Raw genomic sequence first — 14,305 nt, forward strand, 5'->3', positions numbered from 1 at the left:
CCTCTTCTCATTAGCATCAGAAACAAGTAGATTGTTGCTTTTATTTGCTTTCAGTGGACTCTTGTTTTTATGGCTGTTATTTATTTTTAATTATTACGTTTATGCTAGTTTGTTTTGTGTTTGTATCTTGTATTTTAAATGTTTATTTATGTTGTTGAGCTTATCTCTCTGTACAGCACTTTGGTCTGAAGGTTTTAAAGTGCTATAAATAAAGTTGGATTGGATTGATTGGATTAGTCTGGTTCACCTTTATGAAAGTTGCTTCAGGCTCAGCAAAATATTTCTTCTATCCTGAATTATCTGTGTTTTTGTTCATTTATTGCTATTAAGTCCAGCACAAGGCAATCTCAACATATCCTCTGGCTGAATTGGATCCCATCAAAACTTTTCTATCACCAATCCCCCTTGAGTGGGAAGCTAATGAGCACAGATTCTACCGTGGAACGTTCATGAAGAGGATGCTTCAGTGATGCAGCATCTCTGACTCATGTGGTGGTCTAATCGTTGGTAATGCACTGAGCACAGCCTGCCTGTGTTATGTCAAGGGTAACGCAATGAAATGCTGTGTCCTTCTTGAAGGGAGTCTGGCTGCTATTTGCTGCAGAGATTTTGGAAACATTCCCGGAAAGTTTAATAAGTATAATGGTGAAACTGGCACTCTCCCTGCTGCCCTGTCATTGCTTTTCATTACAAATGTTGCGCTGCTAATCAGCTGCAGGACACTTTCATTGGCTTGGGCTTGTGCAGTAAAGGTTTGTGTGCCACTATAACTTTGGTTATCATCTGAATTTGAATTAGGTGCCATTATTTGATACTTTTATGTATGAGCCAATACCTGAACATTTATATTCTCATCAGTTTTAGCTGCAGCCTACTTTGTGTTAAGTGCTAATTAGCAAAAACAAAAGAAAAAAATGCTCCAACAAATATGTTAAGTTACATCATTTTTCTTTCAAAATATTAACATGCCCAAATACTGAAAGAAATGATAAAAAACATGTTAAATGTATTGAACTGAATTGTGTGTCAGCATTAACACCCAGTGCGAGTCCTGCTTGACTTTCTTTAATTAGACAAGTCTGTTATGTGCCGTCATCCTAATGAGGCAGTAGCAGTGATCCGTCAATCCTGTGGCTCATCCCACCTTCTGCTCTTTTAAATTATTCACTAGTTACATGATGGATGCCTGTAAACAAGGAAGGGAGGAACTAGTTGCCTTCTTATGCTGCTGAGTCTGCTGGAGCTCTACAGCAACTGCTGCTGGTGAGAAAAATACAGAAGAAAACAACTTCCCATCTGTGGTCTGCCTGCCTCTTTACTGCAGCAAAACCAGCCCGAGCAGACCGGTAACAACCCCCCCCCCCCTCTCTCTCTCCTTCTATCCTCTCTGGTCCTCACACCTCACTGCCCTCAGGTTCCTGCAGAGCTCCTGCAGCAGGGATGCACAAGAAGGACCTAAAAACCAGCTCTACAGACTGCCGGTCACCATCTTCACCTCTCCATTCACCACTCATCGATTCCCCCCCTCACTTTCCTCCCTCCCCTCGCTCTCTTCCTCCCTTTCCTCCTGCTAATTCTCAAAGCTCAGCACTCCCTAGCTGCCTGTACTGAGAGAAAAAAGTGATGGAGCAAGAAAGAAAAGAGGAGGAGCACTGTTGTTAGTGCGCCACAGAAAATCTTATCTATACCCAATTGATGACAAGCAGGGTTTTTATTGAGTAGCTCCTCAGCCAATGAGCGAACAGTGCCGGGAAATACAGCAGTGGAACTGCACCGGCTCTGATGCTTGTGCTGATTTCAGTGTGTTAGAACAATGTTAATCTGTGCGAGTGTTTCCTCTGCTCTCTGCCTCTTCTGAGCACACGCAGCACTTTGAGCCAAAGAAGTCTCATTAGAGTGTCTGCTTTTTGGACAGAAACACCCCCAGGTGAAACTGGGACCTTCTGCCTCTGGGGGTTTGAGATGTCTTGTGAGAGTGGGATGAACCAAAGTGCAGATTGTTAAGATTGTTCTTCCTGCATACCTGACCCTGTTCTCTGCTTCCACTCAGTGTTTAGGAGGCAGCACTTCTCTCTTCAAGGTAAGCAGCTTTATTCGTTCCTTTCCTGTCCAAGACTGCATCATCAGTTACTGCGTGCCAGATTGTCACAGAGGCACCTAGCCTCATTACACACATCCTGTCTGAATGTAGGAAAAGAAAGGCGGAAAGATGGAATAAATGTCTCAGGGGTAATTAGAGCAGACTGTGTAAGCGTTTTGCCAGTCGCCTCTCATTTTAGTTCTGAGAGTCTTGAAATATTATCAAATCTGCCCAAAGAAGGAACTTTTACAGTATGCCGGTCAGTCCTCACACCTCATCAAGTAGTGCTGCAGTGCAATGTTTAGACTAGAAACAAATGTGTGTAAGGGTAGAACTTAGGATGTTGGTTTTTTTGCACAATACAGAAACAGCCTTTTTCATTGTCATCATAATCTTGACATGAGGAATTTCATTGAAAGTGAGAAATACTAGATTTGATTTTACTTACTGGTAAACAAGCAGATAGAAAATAAGTATTTTTTTGGTCAATATGTAACTGATTTACATTCACTTTTTATTTTGTTTCTTGACTGGGTCTTATTTGCCTGTTTTACTATGACTTGATGGAGGACGAGAGGCTGCTCACTCACACTTAATACCGTAAAAGCTTGGAGGGAGTGTGTGCAAAGTCAAATCTGCTGAGCCAGCAGGAGTGAAGGGCCCACGTCTGCAGAGCTCACTGTGCTTATGTGCATCTGTTACACAAATGAATGTATGCCAAGTCCATTACAACCTTTCCTTTTAATATGTTTTAGTAAAAAAATGCCCTTGACGGTGATGGACGGTGATAAAGCTTTTGTTAAATGTTGCGCATTACAGCCTCTGATGGACATTTAAGCTGTGTTTCATTTTCTTGTCATTTAAGCAAACCCCCTTCTTTATCTGGCCTCACAGAGATCTCCCATGTGGATATTCCTCTGTTTTCTTATCGATTTAAGAAATATTTTATATTCAGCCACAGTCCAGAGTTGCTCTGTGTTTGTACTGTGTGTCCCTGGGCTGATTATGATGCAGTGTGTGAACAGATCAGGTGGTGCAGTGCTTGCCTGATTCCCTAGGGGTGTTATGAGTACATGACTGGGACAGTCCTGAGTGTGTGAGCCAAATGAGGACTTCCTTTTGGCAACAGCAGAGGTGTATCAGGGGGTGTGTCTCTGCAGTATGTCCGTATACATACACACACATGCACACACAGCTTTCCACTTCTACAATCTATGCCATGGTGCATTTAGCCCTGCAATAGATGGTTGATGGATTCAAAGTGACGTATCTTAATATAGCAGTGAATGCAGTCTGTGACCTGGCAATGCAATAAGAGAGCAGGCTTGTGTTAATCAATATGTTGATTAAGTTTCCCCTTTATTACCTATTGTATTAACTGTTAAGAGATGATTAAGTTACTCATGTGACAAATTAAAAAGGGAAATAGCCCAAAATAAACTACACGATGGCACAGCAGCACATTTGAAATGTGTTATCTGTCTTTACTGTAGATATGTTGGACTATTAAAAACATTATTCCTGTAGAAAATATCATTTTGTATCTAAAGTTATGTTTCTTTTGCTGAATTTGCATTCAGTGGTATACTGAGAGGATGAATCATTCTGAAGACAGTGTTGCAGCCTGTGCCTGGTGTCTGGTGCTGAAGTCAGCGTTACATCTGTTAGATGAGATATATTATAGAGTGTCCCTTTTAAAAAAATCTTTCAATACTGAGATCTTTGACAAATATATGCAAGCAATTATACTTTTTTGTTTTCATGCTAATATTCTAATGGTGTTGCTGTACGTGATTCATTAAGCTGGTCGACTATTTGGTCCAGACTCTATTTTCTGAGGAGGAATCCTTTCTGACTCTGTGATTCCCTGACTTTTAGCGCCACCATGTTGTCTACATAAGTGGTTTTGAGTGAAATGTCTATGGATGGATGCTATAAGAAATGTTGTTCATGTCTTTCCCCTAAGAATGAAATATTACCACTTTGGTGACCCTCTCACTTTTCATCTAGAAACCACCATCATGTCAAAGTTTACATTTGCAAAAGGATTGGTTTACACAAGTTTATAACCAAATATCTGAAAAAGGGCATCCCCATCAGCAGCTGTGAGTGTGTTTGAGTTGAGTCCTTAAGTAATGTTAGCATGCTAACAATCTAAACTACAGTGGTATACATCCATCCACATCACACATATACACGTATACACGTATGCATACATACATTGATCAGCATATTAGTAGCGTCATTGTGAGCACGTTAGCATGCTAATGTTAGCATTTAGCTCAAGACACAAGTGTCTCAGTAGCCTACAGAGTATGAGCTCCACAAGTCTATATATGTGTTGCATTCTTCCTTAGTTTCTTGTATTTAGCACAACAACTTCTTCGGATAAATGTAATTTTTGGTTGATATTTGATTTTCGGCCTATGTGGCTTTGTAAAACTGACAGATCAGATATTATTCCAGATTGTCAACAGTTCACACAGTTATCCGGGAGGCCTCATTTGAGCTCCTTAAGTTTTCACATCAGTGCTCCTCTTGAGGAGAGGTGTTCTTGCCCAGAGGACTTCTGCTGCTTGACGGTTCATGAAATGGGATCTGTACTGCAGCAGCCTATAATCCTGTCCTCACAGACTCAGGTCCTTCTTCACAGGCTGTCAGGTGCATCAATGTACACCACTTACACTGTTGATGTTTCTCATTTATACTCTAGACATCGTGCTTGGTGAGTAAGTCTGCCTGAACTAATACTACAGCCAGTTGCCACAGTGTTGACTTCATACATTTGTTTACATTTTTAGGATTATTACTTCATGAAGCTCTGGCCTTCTTTGCCAAATGACTGCATTCAAACTGTAAGGAACACAATCTACACGCCAACCTGTTATGCCCCAAGCCTGTTTTTCAGGTCTCAGGCTCGAAAATGACATTTCCAGAACAAATGACCATAACTACACTTCTAAAAGGGGAAAATTAATAATCTTTTTTCTCAAAGTAATGATAAACCTGTGAGTTGGATGTCAAAGAGTCAGAATCAATATAGATGTTTTTATTATAAAGAAAATTCAGATTGAACATAGTAAAAAATGTAAATTATAGTGTCCGTCCAAAGATTATTTTTACTTATAGTGAAAACCACCCTTGAATGATGGGATGGTAGACTAAAAGCTTTAGGAATCCAAAGTACAACATATAATAAGTACGCTGTATCAAGATTGATGCAAAACAAGTGACATTTGACCTTTTTAGAGAGGTTTAGCAAAATAAACTCCACCTCTGGGGTCATTTGGGTGGAAATGGGCGTTTTTGCCGTTTGTCTGGAACCCATTGGTCGATTTTGATGATTGACATCTCTTTTGAACCGTTAGAGCCAATGGAATCGAAGGGGAATTTCCACATACACACCAACGTTACCATCGAGAAGTGGGGGCTATGCGCACGCAGTTTTCCCAAAGCGAAACCTATCTGAAAACATAAAACTAGGTTTATTGCTGATGGATTATCAAGTGACAGACACATTGGGTTAACCTATGGATTAACCTTCAGCAGCTTTTTATCGTTGTAATGCCATTGAAGACAACTTTTGATCAGACAACAACAAAGGTAAGACATATTGCCGTGTTTGCTACCTAATGCCACGTGTTGTGATAGCAGCGTCCCTAGCAACCACCTTGGTAACAATGAAAACGTCGCGATTTCCTCAGAGCCATAGAGAGATAAGAGTTACGACACTCTTTGATGTCGCCGCCAGCCGGTCACGTGGTTTATGTATGCCGGGATAGTTCAAAACGCACTTCCGTGGCAATGCTTCTCTATGGCAAAAACAGCACAAACATGGTCAAAATAGTCATAGATTAAACCAACGCTGTTATTTTTTAAAGATTGCTTTCATATTTACATGATGTGGTTACACTTTGTATGGATTGGCAATATTTACAAGTTTCGTTATTTAACGATATTTTGAGGGGAAAGTGTGGTAGCACAAGCAGGCTATGTTGCTGTCACTGTCAGGGCAGTCACGTCCGTAGTATAGTTGCGCTGCGCTGTCATGTTCTTATATGGGACAGACAGACTGCAGCGATTGCGTTATTGAATGGTAAAATATATATTGAAAAACACACACACCCAAGTACCTTTTCAGCTGTAATTGCATTATTGCATACTTTTTATTGACAGTTTTGCATTTGGAGAGGCAGGGTGACAACGGAAAGCTTGGTAGTGTGGTGACACGTTATGGGACATAATTCACCTCTCTTATTGTGTTGCCACACGGACCCTTTAGTGGGAACACCTGGAGAGTTAGCCTCCATTCCTGCTAGCTCGTCAAGCAGAGCAGTTGATGTGTTAACCTCTGTGATTAATGGATAATAAAGAGTGGAACTCCATTCTGAATACACCGCCTCCGACTCCCTTTTCCTGGCGCTACAGTAGCCTATTACTTATTAAAGGAATGGTATGCTCATGACACTCATTTTTAAATAATTATCATCCGATAAAACAGACCAGTCTCTGCCAGTCTTTCTTTTTTTTTTTTTATCCGATGACATTATCAGTGATTTTAAACTGATTATAACCGAAATAAATAACAACACACTGTGGGCGCCGAATTTTCCGGAGTGACGTAAAATGCGTTGGTTTCGAGGACACGTTGATCTCCATGTTATTTACTGTAGTTTCTCTCTTCAAATATGCCTCACTGTATCGCGAAATATTGCCACAATTCTGATAGGAACAATCCACGGAATGCTTAGTTCCATCTGTTGCCAAAAGGTAAGCGTAAGAAGTACATTCAGAGGCAGTGGCTAGCGAAATGTGGCCGGCCCGAACCGAAAGATTCACAGGCTCATATATGCAGTGAACATTTCAAATTTCCGGACGACTACTCTGAGAGTATGATAAAACATAACATGGGATTTATGGAACAACCATTACTTAATGGAGATGCAGTACCATCGGTCTTTCTGGTGTCATCACCGACCAGGACACCTGTTCGGCCAGTTGAGAAATCGCCCTCTGCAAGTGTGAAGCGACGGAGGAGCAGAAGTAGTGCTCGGAGTAAGAATAAGGTATGTTATAGCGCATTTCCATTGCAGCGGCTAGTCCCGTTTTAACGTCCTTTAGCGTCCAGGCCAGGACAGTTTTTGGTGGCCTTTCCATATAGCGTAGTACCGACTAGTGTGTATTTCCCCCAGTTTTTTCCGGCCCCATAAAATCGTGATTCTATGGCCAGGGACAACGAAGCTGAGTATGCTAAACTAGAGAGGGAATCGCTAGCAAGGGTGGTACTACATGCATACATATAGTATCTTATATCATCTTCCTATTATACACACATGCATTTCCAAACATCTGGACTACCTATGTTGCAAATGTATTATCTCTTCAATTTACACACGGCATCTATTGTCCGTCCGGGAGAGGGATCTGCTTTCCCTGAGGTTTCTCCCATGTTCCCTTTAAACTGGGTTTTCTTCGGAAGTTTTTCCTTGTACGATGTGAGGGTCTAAGGACAGAGGGTGTCGTATTGTCATACTGATAAAACATCAAAACTTCTTCCTCTGCTGACGAGTCCGAACTCAAATATTCCGCCATGTTTCCGTGTGTTGACAAAGTGAACGCATGGATGACGTCACGACCATCACGGGACTACTGAAAATGGCAAAAATGGCGGCGGCCAGACGGAATATAAAGGTTTTGATAAAAAAGAGCTATAAAATCATTATTTACCGGGGAATATCGCTGATTTCTTCAGGGTATGGTTTAAACATAATGTTTCACTAAATACCGAAGTTTTGATTAATTATCTAATGAATGGACCATTCCTTTAAGAACAGTGTATGGAAAAAGTGATGTGTGTTAGAACAAAACAAAGTCAAATGAATGAGAATGAGAACAAAGAGGGTTAGGGTTCAACAAAAAGATTAATTCAGCCAAAAAACACAATTTTGATTAATCTAAAGTGTAAAACAATCTTCAACACAGACCAAATGAGTGCCCTTGGACAACAACACATGGTGGGGCAAAGAAACGATAAATTAAATTGAGAGAGTGGGAGACTGAACATGATTACTATGATAAATATTCAAACTATTTACAAAACTATTTACAGAAGCTCCTGTTGAACCATGGTTCAACAGAGCAACACAAACAGGTTTGTCAACAATACAAATTAAAATGACGAGGCCACTTTGCCAGGGGGAGGTGATCCAGCGACGAGACAATAAAGCAATTCATATTAAGTTCTGTTGAGACACCACAGGATATAAAACCTTCCAAGCGATGACCTCTCCTCACCTTTCACCTGTATTTCCTCAGGAGACTCAGGTCCTTCAACGTCTGCAGCACAATAAGCACCCACCCACAATTGTTGTTCGCACAAGCATAATTGTGCGAACAACAATTGTGGGTGGGGGCATTTTACAAATATTTACAAACAACTATTTACAAAAAAGCAACTATTTACAAAAAGCAATACAGAACTCTAGTCTAGGGCATCCAGGGGCCTAACCATTTTGAAAAAAACAAGAAGGTTCCTTGGTGAAAGAGGACATCCTCTTCATCGGTTTCCTGGGGCCCTAAAAAGCAGAGCAAGAATAGGAACAGTGGTGAATAATGGGAGAGAATACAGTGGGAGGCAGACTGAACAGAGGACATAGGCAATATTCATGTTAAAATGTTTGCACAATAAATATTATGGCACTTTCGTTTATATTGCATTTTAATAGATCAACGGACAACTTCAACGTTGCGTTGAAGTCGGAAACAGTACCGAAGGAGTGGCAGACCGGGGTGGTGGTCCCCCTTTTCAAAAAGGGGGATCAGAGGGTGTGTGCCAATTACAGAGGCATCACACTACTCAGCCTCCCCGGGAAAGTTTACTCCAAGGTACTCGAAAGGAGGGTCAGGCCGATTGTCGAACCTCAGATTGAGGAGGAAACAATGCGGATTCCGTCCTGGTCGTGGAACGACGGATCAGCTTTTTACTCTCGCAAGGATCCTGGAGGGGGCCTGGGAGTACGCTTATCCGGTCTACATGTGTTTTGTAGACTTGGAGAAGGCGTATGACCGAGTTCCCAGGGAGTTACTGTGGGAGGTGCTGCGGGAGTATGGGGTGAGGGGGTCTCTACTCAGGGCCATCCAATCTCTGTACTCCCAAAGCGAGAGCTGTGTCCGGGTCCTCGGCAGTAAGTCGGACCCATTTCCGGTGAGGGTTGGCCTCCGCCAGGGCTGCGCTTTGTCACCAATCCTGTTTGTAATATACATGGATCGGATTTCGAGGCGTAGTCGTGGGGGGGGGGGTCTGCAGTTCGGTGGACTAAGGATTGCACCACTGCTTTTTGCAGATGATGTGGTTCTGATGGCTTCATCGGTCTGCGACCTTCAGCACTCACTGGATCGGTTCGCAACCGAGTGTGAAGCGGCTGGGATGAGGATCAGCACCTCCAAATCTGAGGCCATGGTTCTCAGCAGGAAACCGATGGACTGTCCACTCCAGTAGGGAATGAGTCCTTACCCCAAGTGAAGGAGTTCAAGTATCTCGGGGTCTTGTTCTCGAGTGAGGGATCAATGGAGCGTGAGATGGGCCGGAGAATCGGAGCAGCGGGAGCGGTATTGCAGTTCGCTTTACCGCACAGTTTGTGACGAAAAGGCAGCTGAGCCGGAAGGCAAAGCTCTCTGTCTACCGGGCCATTTTCGTTCCTACCCTCACCTATGGTCATGAGGATGGTCATGACCGAAAGAACGAGATCGCGGATACAGCGGCCGAGATGGGTTTCCTCCGCCGGGTGGCTGGTGTCTCCCTTAGAGATAAGGTGAGAAGTTCGGTCATCAGGGAGGGACTCGGAGTTGAGCCGCTCCTCCTTCGCGTCGAAAGAAGCCAGTTGAGGTGGTTCGGGCACCTAGTTAGGATGCCCACCTGGGCGCCTCCCTAGGGAGGTGTTCCAGGCACGTCCAGCTGGGAAGAGACCAAGGGGGTAGACCTAGGACCAGGTGGAGGGATTATATCTCTTCGCTGGCCTGGAGCGCCTTGGGATCCCCCAGTCAGAGCTGGTTGATGTCGCCAGGGAAAAGAAAGTTTGGGGCTCTCTGCTGGAACTGCTACCCCCGCGACCCGACCACGGATAAGCGGGAGAAGATGGATGGATGGATGGATTAATAGATCAGTTGTCATACATAGCATTGGGTGCTCTAATCGATCCGAGAAGGGGTTCCGGATGTATGGCTTCCCTAAGGACGTAGAGCGAAGGAAGAGATGGATGGCAATGGTCAACAGACAAAACCTGTGTCTGACAGAGGACAACAAGAGCAGAAAACTCTGTCATGTAAGTAATGTTCACAGAGGTGACATGACTTATTAACAGTTTAAAGGGCATCATATTTCCAAGTGTAGAGAATTATGACTCTTCAATGACATTTGAAGGGTGCAGGGGAAACTGATCAAACCTACCTACCCACAGGTACACTTTGAAGACGACCAATATATTGGCAACAAATCACGGAGGAAATTTGAGGTTGAGGCCAGATGCTGTTCCAACAGTATTTATACATCGGCCTAAACCGAAAAGGAGAAAATTCACGTCAAGGAGTATGCCTCCAGCTGTCAGGAATAATGACCACACCTATTACTGCACATCAAACATTGGTATTATTATGAAGCTAACAATGTTTCCCATGTTATATAATTCAAGGATAGACTACACTCCTAATGCAACTTTCAGATTATACAGCTTCAAAACTACCAGGGTTCAGGGATTCTCTGAAGACTCATATACCACATGTACATAATCTACAGATTTCTTCATACTGTAACATTGCCAATAGGCGAACTTAGATGAATGTCACTATAATGTAGGAGTATAGTGTACCCTTACATGACAATAGGTGCACATGTAAAGGCAGCATACACATATAACAGCAAGATTGCCTTGTTATTGTTACAGAGATTCAGGGAGATATTGAGGTGGAGTTCCAAGGGAATGAAAGGGACATCACAGACAGAGAGAGTGAGACAGATGTCAGCAGACTGCCAGGGGCCAGTATGTCAGGGGCCAACAATCAAGAGGCCACCTTACCAGAGATCAGTGTGCCAGGAGCCAGTCAGTCAGGGGTCAGCTATGAAGAGGCCAGTTTGCCAGGGTCAGGTGCTCCAGGGACCAGACTGCCAAGGGCCAGTTGTGACCGGGCCTCACGTGGAGGATCTAATGAGGCAACTGAGAAGGGAGAGATTACTAAGAAAGAGAGCAGAGAGGGCTCTGGTAAACCAGAAGAGGATTCATTCGGCATTAAAAAAAAAACACAATTTGATTAATCTAAAGTTTCAAAAAATCTTCAACACAGACCAAATTAGAGCACTTGGGCAATCAAAAAAAGGTGGGATACGGTGGGGGAAAGACACCGTGGAAAAAAGCAATACAACTAAGGTTCTGTTGTGGCACTACAGGATATACATGAGAGAGCTGGTCTGCTGGTATTAAAATAATTTAAAAGGGGTGCACTTTACCGTCCATCAGATGAGGTTTTCACCCTTGTTCAGAACGTGGAGCAGCTGTTCCGTGTGAGGATGAGCGATTCCCTCATGGAGTCCTCAAATGCAGTGTCACAGCTGGAACAAGAAGCCATGTTGCTGGACAGCAACCTGCCCTCATGCCATGACCTGAAGAAAAAAATCCTCTCAACATACATCAGGCTGAGGTTAAGGATTGCATCAAAGTGCATCAGGGCTGAGAGGAAGGATAAACATAAAGGGTATCTTGGCAGCAAGAGTCAGAGTAAGAAGGCAAAGAAGACCCAACAGACCTCTGCACCGAAGGTCATAACATCTAGGCCACTGCCAAACACCTTACTCGTTGCCATCGATGTACTTGGCATCTCCATTCCCGGTCCTCCGTCAGCAGCCTCCAGCAGCAGCCCGCCTCCTTCAGCAGCAGCAGCCTACGCCAGCAGCAGCAGCAGCAACAGGAGGCTGACATATGAGGCTGAATAAAAATAAGTGCTAATTATTTTTTTTAAAGTGTTTATTTTGTTTAAAAATAAACATTTTGGATGCATGACCATGTTTTAGGCTCATCCTTCATTCACTGCTGTAGAGTAGCCTATTCAGTAGGCTATTATATTTTTAAGACTGAATAATACCTTTGAAGAACAATCATTAAATTAATGTGTATATTACAATACAAAGGAATCTATCCTAGCATGCCATCAAGCATTAAAAAGTAGCGCTAGGCTAGTTGTACAGTACAGATGAGTTAACACGGAACAGTACCAAAAAAAACTAAGTACAGTCAACATGTCACATAATGAAATGTTAGTATATCCCAAAATGCAATGAAATATTTATCACAAACGCCACCTCATTTCTACTAGTGCTAGCAGTTAAGTCATATCATACAGAAAAAAGCCGACTAAGGATGGCTGACACGGTCAGGTTCAGCAGATAAAAACCAAAATAACAATAAAAACACATAATCAATCTAAATCCTGCTTGTTAGTTACCCAGCATCATTGATATATAAGCTGCTAGCGATTCATTACTGAAATCTTACCTTCAAATCAAAGCTGACGAAGTCGCGCTAGCTAACTAGCAGGCAATGCTAGCAAATGGGTTGTAATAACCAAGATAAAATATAGATAATTACGCTGTGCATATACAAATGAAGACCAGTATAAGCATCATAAAGGGCCTACAATATAGACAGTTGACAATTCAAAAGAGTTCGATATTTCAGCAACTTACCTCTGGAACTAATCGACGCGCCGTAATGTAAGTGAATGAGGTCCAACGCCCAAATGACAATATTTTGAACTATTTCGATGTCCATACCCCGGAAGTAGGCGCCGCCATTTTTTACAACGGAGGTCTATGGGAGTGTCGTAACTCTTAGTATCTCTAGGGCTCTGGATTTCCTGAAGTAATCTTCATAATAACTAGCAAACTAAAGATCATGTACATCCACTGCACACATAATCTGAAATAACAACTCATATTTCTCGCATCAAATGACATCAAAACGCATTTTAATGGCCAAACTAACTTTAAAATAGGCATTTTCCACCGAGAATAAAACGAAGTTCGGCCATGTTTTCTTTTTCTGCAGGGAGAAATTTGAAGATCACGTGACATAGACGCCAGCCATTGGAATGAATGGTGAAAAAAACGGGGTTTGTCAAACAGAGCACATGGTGTAGTCCAAACGATAGCTGGGGATTCTGGGTAGTGTAGTGTCTTCTGTCATCCTTTACTCTGAAAAAAGATTAGTTTTCTCCGAATCGAAGGGGAAAAATACAAAAGCATTGCACACAATTTAAGCCAATCAATGTTGTGTAATTAACAAGGATAATCTGGTGTTTTTTAGTCGATGAGTAGTGCAGATATCACTGTAAAATCAATCGACATCAAGAGGAATACTTACATCCGGGTGTACAATTCTCCGTTATCCAATGGGAATGGACGCTCACACTGCCTTTAAGGGCAGCCGACACAAACGAATGCCGTGCTTCCATGAGCGTCAAATCCCGACGCAGATGGGAATACATTGCAATCAGTTGAAAGCTATTTGCGTCCCTTTATGACGCTGAAGGAGCCTAGGAGCGTCACAATTGGACGCCACGGACACTGACCAAACGTCGCTATTGGACGCTTAGGGAGTGAGAGTGTGTTGGGTTTACAGGTTAAATGTTAGCCTAGATTGAGTTTTTGGTGGTAAATTGGCGGATAAAACATTTTATTTTTTTAAAAAAGTGCTGATGTTTAACCTTCAGGGCAACACAGACTGGAGACACATAAGAGAGGGGAAAGTTACATGAGAACATACTGGTTCGAAGGGAAAGTGTAGCGGCCAAAGCACATTGACTGAGTTAATTAATCCATGTAATTTTCAAGTTAAAAACACACACTCTCCTCTGTTTTCACTTTCTCCAATGGGACAATTTGATGATTATTGTCCTTTTTTTTGTAATGTAATATTCTAAATGTTTTCTGTTGGTCGATAAAACAAAACATTTAAAAATATCAGCTAGCACCTAGTGAAACTATGAAAATAAACTTTTTTTAAAACATTTTCTTGTTAAAAAACGTTATGGAAATAACTAGCATATTACTTAATGTATGAAAACATTGTCCTACAACTGAAAACTGTTTTAGAAGGCTGTTAAAAACGCTTGTGGTGACAAACCCACAAATACATATTATTCTCTAGGCTTTACAAGATAGAGTCCAATGTGTTGGTT

The 14,305-nt window shown here is 42.3% G+C and overlaps 2 protein-coding genes across 3 annotated transcripts in view; one reads left to right on the forward strand and one right to left on the reverse strand.

Moving 5' to 3' along the window:
- Nucleotides 1-14,305, reverse strand: part of LOC117446169 (troponin I, slow skeletal muscle-like) — a 187,675-nt gene that overhangs the window by 147,973 nt on the left and 25,397 nt on the right. The window lies entirely within an intron of this gene.
- LOC117446808 (synaptotagmin-2-like) overlaps nt 1,856-14,305 on the forward strand; it is a 52,230-nt gene continuing 39,780 nt past the window's right edge. The window contains exon 1 of one of the 2 annotated variants that reach the window (XM_034083244.2): nt 1,856-2,080. The gene's annotated coding sequence lies outside the window, so the exon portion shown is untranslated. Of the gene's footprint in view, nt 2,081-5,597; nt 5,684-14,305 lie in introns of those variants that run through there. The other variant, XM_071203183.1, reaches the window with a different exon arrangement.

Source organism: Pseudochaenichthys georgianus, chromosome 5 (assembly GCF_902827115.2).
Source record: "Pseudochaenichthys georgianus chromosome 5, fPseGeo1.2, whole genome shotgun sequence".
Lineage (NCBI taxonomy): Eukaryota > Metazoa > Chordata > Actinopteri > Perciformes > Channichthyidae > Pseudochaenichthys > Pseudochaenichthys georgianus.